Source organism: Aulostomus chinensis, chromosome 1 (genome assembly GCF_037954235.1).
Source record: "Aulostomus chinensis isolate RoL2024-O1b breed Wild chromosome 1, RoL_Achi_v1.0, whole genome shotgun sequence".
NCBI classification, from domain to species: domain Eukaryota; kingdom Metazoa; phylum Chordata; class Actinopteri; order Syngnathiformes; family Aulostomidae; genus Aulostomus; species Aulostomus chinensis.
Window position 1 is genome coordinate 22,564,612 of NC_141320.1, and position 7,451 is coordinate 22,572,062.

Here is a 7,451-nt window from a genome sequence, read left to right on the forward strand (position 1 = left end):
CATGGGGAGAACATGCAGGCTCTCCACAGAAAGATTCCCCACCCGAGCCTGGACTCAAACCCAGAACCTTCTTGCTGTGAGGCCACAGTGCTCACCACTGCACCATCATGCAGCCATGCTCTCTTCTACTTTCCTCAATTGTCTTTCTTTCATGTCCTCCTGAGATCAAAGACAGAATTCTAGCTACTGTCAAAGCCCTGATGACATCATCAGGAATTCTGACTTTGATCTGGAGACTCTTGCTTTAATCTGAATTTGATCTGACTAATGTTTTAGTTTAGGTTGCATGATACCGTCCACCTCATTTCTCCTGATGGACTGGTGACCTGTCCAGGGTGAACCCTGCCTCTTGAACAATGTCACCTGGGATCGCCCCCCCCCCCCCCCCCCATGACCCCATACCCCCTTCCCTCATGTGACTCTTTCATGCGGGCCTCTCAAAACAAAAACATGGCCGCCGCTCCTGTCATTTTCGGAGGAAAGTGCCTTCTTCCAAGATAGTTTTGATTTAATAAAGCATTCTGATGACATTTCTAGAGAGAAATATGCATTTTGTTTTCATAATCTTTGCTCAGTTCTTGTGTTTAATCTTTGGTTTGTTCGTTATTACGGTGAATCTTTCACCTCTCGGAAGAGAGTCGTTACAGTGTCACATTTCTACTGTTGCTATGTTGGTTGCTAAGGACGCCATTACGGACGAGTGTCATTTCAAGATAGGTTTGATTTTTAAAAAGCATTTTAAGGACATTTCTGCCGAGAAATATAAATTTTATTTCCATAATATTCGCTGTTCAAGAAAGAATAATATGAAATGGATTTTAGTGCCCCAGGAATTACAAACATCTGCTTCCGTGGAAGTCGCCCCCGTTCTTCTGTGAGAAAATCCGGTAGTTGTCGCTCACTCCGAGGAAAAAAAACAAATATTTTTAATACTTCATCTTTTGATTAATAAGACAATCTACAAATTCATTTAATTTCTGGATGTTTATTCTACCTACGAAGTCCATTTGTCACCATTATAGATCGACCAATCAGCATTAAGAATATAAACAATGACTCAAACTAATGGCGGTCTGCTGACGTCACATCCGTCACAGAGGCTCACTCCTGCACTCAGAGGTGGCCTTTTAGTTCCATCACTTCACGCTGTATTTACAGATTTATTATTGAGGGGAACAAACCACTCTGATGTCTGGGTTCATCAAGGATATCATTAAAGAAATCCTAACTATCTGGCCAGTTAAATTGATCCTAACTGTTCTTCAGATGTTGTGCTGGTAATGTCATGTAGTTTCTTTTCCAATGTAACTTTGTCGTTCTGATGTGTGTATTTTTACTGCTCCAACAAAGCTGTTCCTCTTCTGGGGAAATCAATCATTCAGGCAATCAATAACTGAGTGTCTCTGATGCTGTACTGTAGTATTGCAGTACAACAACACTCTGATCCTTCCTTTTCAAATGTTTTTATTGTGTTTCTCTCATCAGGTGTTCACAATGATGACAATAAAAATCAATAATTGATATTCAGCTTTGTTTCAACAATAATAACTGATCAGAAATGAGGCCTGATGGCTGCAATAGCAGCTTTGTGCTGTTCAGTGACTCCTGCTATAAAAAGGAGTCAAGGCGGTCTTAAAGATGTGAAAATGTTCCCAAAGATCCTTCTTCATGTTGGTCCTGAACAAGATTGGTGACAGGCCTTTTTTCAAAGGAGCTCCAAAAGGCTCACTTAACCCTTTGAGGCCTGGCTGAGACACGAGGCCTGTTGACCTTTGACCCTGTTGCTCTTTTGCTCTCATTGGCCTCTCCAGTGGATACAGACCTGAAACTTGAACTGTGAGGCCTCTCAAATGTATAGAATCATGATCTGTTTTTGGCAGCAGAATGTCATTAAATACTGTCAACACAGATTAGTGGTGACGACTGAGTCCACAATGTCCTGCTACCTTTGTGGCCGTCTCGTCTGGCTTTGATCCCTCATGGAACCTCTGAGCTTCAGGGCTCCTCTGTCTCTACTGCTGCTGCAGGAGTCAGAGGGTCTCTCACCTGAAATTCAGATGCCAGACAAGAAGACACTTGGAGCTGACAGAAGTCATCGCTGTAGGTGGAGACATTCACAGGCTAATAAGGTGACCTCGTGGTAAGACAGGTTCTCCAATGGCACAGAACTTCAAACTGAGATCACAGCACAGTCGTTCTGAGGCGTCAGCAACTGGCATGAGCCATTCCAAAGATTTGCAGTGGGCCACACTGGAAATATGGCTTTAAAACATGGAACAGCTCACACAGCGTACAGTTAGAAGTGTAAAAGTCAAAGTTGAGCTGATGCCAGGTGTTGCCACAGTGTCATAAAAACACCTTGAGTCAGAACCACGTGGAAGGACCCCACTCAGGTCAGACCTGAAACGTACGAGTGTGTGAAGTTACCCTCCCCCGTTTGTGAGCCTTGATGAAATGAACCCACAATGACATGACTGGAAACGTGTGTGTGTGTGTGTGTGTGTGTGTGTGTGTGTGTGTGTAACCATGTTAAACTCTTTTAAATAAATGTTTCAACCTGCTATTATTTGGATGCTGTATGATTCCTGCAACCCCAGACTAACTCAGGTGTTCGTACTGCAACCTAAAGTATGGTGATGAGGAGAATGATGAACAATCCACAAGGTGATCAGAAAATAAGAAATGGATTCAGGAACAACAAACCCATCTCTGAACATGTGATTGAAACATGTGAGTGGGACTGGCAGAACCTGGCTTTACCTCAAAGTGTCTCATCCAGAGATCTGTGACAGGCGTCTGCTGTGGAGGGTCAGTCTGTCCGTCCACATTCAGATCATCGATGCAGCGACTCTGCTAGGATCAAACTACTCAGGATGAAACAGACCAATGTTGACATCAAGTAGCAACTCAGCAGCTGATCAACAGAGTCCTCAGCACCAGTAGAGCCTGGTCCTGGTCCCTGGGGGGCTCCAACCACCAGCCTCTCTGTTAACGGCCGAGCGCCACAGAGACTCTGCGTCTCCTGCTGTTCACGAAGAGTTTTCAGGCTAAATTCAGTGTGTGAGGTCCACACTGCACATTTGAGGGACCATGAAGGACAGAGGAGAGTCTGACTGTCATGGTGAAAGCCTTCAGCACTAGAACTGAAACAGCCCCACCATCTTAACCCCCCCAGACCAAACATCATCGTCCAGCCTCCAACCAGAGGTCCCTCAGTTATCATGGAGCCACAGGTGGAGTCTGGATTCTTTTCTAGAATGAGACGGCAGTGACAGTCCTGCCAAGTGACATCACTGACATGACTGGATGACTTCAGTCACGTGACTGGATGACTTCAGTCACGTGACTTCAGTGCATCCAATGACCAAGTGCACCACAGTCCTTGTTGCTGTCTGCTGTTGGGTCACAGCAAAGTAAGGAAACAGCCTGACGGTCCTCAGGAGGAAATTCAACAGCCTCCAAAGATGGAGGTGAATCTAGACCTGCTCATGTTGGCCATCCTTGATGAACTTGGGCGGTACTCTGGTGCAGGGATGAGGTCATGGAGCTGATCTGGGAGCAGTCTTGATATTAAATGGACAAAATGTGTCAACATCAAATAAAATTGGAAACCTATTTGAAGCCTTATTTTGTGTTTGATGGACATTTTTTCAATCTCTAATGACTGTTTTGACTGAACCTGCTGGATCCTGTGGTGCCTGATGAGGAGACAACTTGAGTACAAAGTTGAAGAGGAGGGTTTTTGGAGGGGAGATGATTTTATTTGCAGTGTTGTAAATCAAAATAACAACAACGACATGATAGAATTTTCTCCAAATTTCCTGACTAAGATGGATTCCAAACCAAATCAGCTGTCACAAGAGAAAGTCTACATGTAAACACACACACACACACACACACACACACACACACACACCCTCACACACACACACACGCGTGTATCAACATGATGTTCCGAATGTTTCACTGTCTGTGGTTGTCCAGCTCTCCTTGCCTCTTCACTGTCATTGTCAGAACTCGGAGCAGTCTTCCTCTCCAGGTGATGTCTCTGAGTGATGATGATTGCTGTCTGTTCAACCAGCTTCATTTGTTGATATCTGAGAAGGACTGAAGACAGCAAAGTGTGCTGATTGGCCAACAACCCCTCACAGGTCAAAGGTCACTGCTCTGAGGCGGACCAGTTTACTGTAACAGTGGTGGCACCATCCACTGCTGGCGCTCTCTTCAGTGCTTCTTGTTTCTGCCCTTTGTGTGTGAGCTCCTAGAGCAGCTGGTCCGGCTCCTCCCCCTTTTCTTTTCTATTCCTCTAATTTATTTTTTGATTTTCTATTTTTGTAATTCATCATCGATCTCGGCTCACGGTCGCTACACTCTTGACCTCCTGTGAGCCTTGAAGAGAGAGAAGCCACCTTTGTGTCGGAGAAGAGCAGCTTAGTCCAGGCAGCCAGCAGCCTGAGACCAGAGGGTAGCCAATCAACGCGCTTCCCTTCTTCATCGAGCGAATCTCAGCGGGAGCCACGGTCGACGAGGTGGAGGCTTTGGAGGCCGTCCTCCCACCAGTTCGTTGGAGAGGCGTCGTACATCGATGGGAGAATCCAGCTGAGAACGTAAGCCGGTTACGTTGGTTTTCACCGATTCAGGCCTGGACTCCTGTCTCGCTGCCAAACTCCGCCTGACTCCGTAGAGCTGGTCAGCCTCCACTCAGTCCTCTTTATTTGGTTGGAGGTCACCATCGTTCATCCTACACACCTTTCCACCTGCCTCTTAGCCGTCTACTTGAAGCTCAGATAAATCCAGGCTAATTCATACCTGCTACTCAATATGGGCCTTAATTACTCTGCTGGAATTATCACTCTGTCTTAAGTGTTTTCTTAATTGTATTAAATCCTCTTTAATTTCCAAGAAGTCTTCCAACTCATTCATTCATGCAAGCCACTGATCCACAAGACCTCATTGATGAGCTTCAACCTGAGACTGAGTGTTTCTCGTTGGACGAGACACCCATTCAATGAGACTCATTGTCAGTCCATTGAAATCTACTGGTGTTCCTGGTGAGTTGATTTAACAACATGAGCTGACAGAATCAACGTTCAGGTAGGAACCACCACATCCAGGGGTCTGGACCTTTGAGCAGGCAGAGCCATCAAAGTAGCAGACTAAGCTAGCAGACATTAGCATTGAGAAGAAACTGATACCTGAGCCTACTTTTGGGTCTGGTCAGGTGATGACACAATAATATGACATCATTGTCAGACTGACGCCTGCTCAACACTGACCAAACGCCGCCCTATTGCATTGTGGGAAATTTCTGCTTGGCTCACGTCCATCAATACACACAAAGAAATTTGTCCAGAATCAGTATTGACAGTGGGTACAATTGAGTCCACACTGGTTTTTCATTCTGAGTCGGGTGCAGGTGTGGAACTTCAGACACAGTCTGTGTTTGTGTTGTTCATTCAGTGATTTTTCTTTCAATTCCCAATCACAGCTGCAGAAAGTGAGAGGACAAGCAGGGATGTTCAAGATGAACGCCCAACGTGGGGCTTGAACCCACGACCCTGAGATTAAGAGTCTCATGCTCTACCGACTGAGCTAGTCAGGCTACATCAGAGTATCTTCAATAGACTGAAGTGTTCAGAGTGAGAGACGCTACAAGCTCTCCATCAGACTCACAGTCACATGAGCCATCACATGATTGATGAATGACCACAAACACCTTCATCTTTGACAAAGAAGTAAAATAAAAGGTGAACCACAGATGAGACACCAGTGGTAAAAACACTAAAGTGCTGTCAAGGAGAAACAGGATACGAGCAAACACACACACAAGTTACAGAGAGAGAACTCTCCCAAAGGGAACCACTCAAAGGAGAACCTAGAGATCATCAGGCTGGATGACCTCATCAACATGAGACAGGTGGATAGGAAACAAGCTCAGAGATGTCAGGAACATGAGATCCAAGTGGTGAGAGAGCAAGAACTGGTGAGCTTCCAGAACCAGGAGTGAGGTGGAGCCTGCATCACCTACTGGGAGCTTTTAGTCTAAGGTTCAACTTGGACTTGAATGATCTCTGGAGAGACAACGTGCAGGGAGGGAATTTGGAGATGAAGAACAAGTTCCTCTCAGCTTTCATGGAGTTTCCAGGAGTCAAACAGACCCTCCTCTGATTGGTTGTCAGATGTGTTCTCATTGCACCACAGCCTCCAGGTTGAGGGTTCTGGTCCTAGTCAGACACATTGACTCTGATGCTGCTGAGCCTGAAGGGAGGATGAAGAAAGGAGTGTCTGAGAGAGCTTCACCAGACCAACTGTCCAGTTGAACAACAAACACTAGTCAGTAGGAATGTTGCTGCTGGGACCCTGATTCAAACCAGGGTTGCTGCAGCCACAACACAGAGGACTGACCACTAGAGGATCAGGGCCTCCTGGAGGCTGAGGTTGGAGCTGCTATGTCTTTGTCTCACTGAGAGATCAGAGACAATTGGAGTCCACAAAGAAATCATTGAGAAATCAAGGAGAGATCAAAGAAAGAATTCTAAGATTAAAAACAGAACTCTGAGATCAAAGGTTGAAGTTCCTCAAGGTTCAGTTTTAGCTCAGACCCTCTTTAATATCTCTGTACTGCCACTTGTCGTCAGGAGACTCAGTATAAACCTCCACAGTCCTGCTGATGTCACTCAGCTGGACATGTCTGTGTCTCCTGGTGACTCAGGACCAGTTGATGTCCATTAACCTGTCATGGAGGCAGAGAACAAAACTGAGGTCTTAATTAAAGCTGGAGGCAGTGTTGTTAGGGCCTGAGCCTCCTTCTGTCCACTGCAGCCCAGTAGCAGGAGTCGTCCTGAATCCAAGGATGTATTTTATGAGAGCGGTGGGACTTGTAGTTTAGGAGGTAGAAGCCTCAGTGTGACACCAAGTGAGAATCAGAGCTGAGCGCTGAGCCTCTAAGAGCCCCTCCCCCGCTGCTCTCTGTCAGAGTGGAGAGGAGAGAGGATTTTTGGAGAGTTTGTTGTTTGAAAAAGGCTCATCAATCCCCAGATTGTGGTCAAAAGTTGAATGTAACACATTTTAGTAGGCATTTTTGTCAGGAATGTAGTGAAGTTATTTGTGAAGTGGAGAGAGTTACAGTGTAGACGAGAGAAGCGTCAGTTTGAGGCTATGTGTGTCTGAGGAGAAAGCCTCCCATTGGTTTACATTGTAGGATGAAAAGTGGGTCCTGGACTTTGGAATGACTCAAACAATTTGTAGTTGGTTTCTGTTGGTTTGATTTGCTAGACTGGTTGTTGTTTGTTGACCTTGCAAATCCATATTTTGGATTCTGGCTTGTTCTGCTTTTCATTTTGTGTTTGTATTAAAGTTCTGTTGCTGAAAAAATAAATCCAGGGTTTAGTGACTAAAAAAAGGTCCAGAGGCCCACAACTAAATCTTCAAACTAATATTTCCATGGATAA

At 45.4% G+C, this 7,451-nt stretch overlaps 1 non-coding gene across 1 annotated transcript; it reads right to left on the minus strand.

The window, feature by feature from the left end:
- Window positions 1-5,529: 5,529 nt before the first annotated feature.
- trnak-cuu (transfer RNA lysine (anticodon CUU)) lies at window positions 5,530-5,602 on the minus strand. The gene has a single exon. It is a non-coding gene; the product is annotated as a tRNA-Lys (tRNA).
- Between the last annotated feature and the right edge of the window lie 1,849 nt (window positions 5,603-7,451).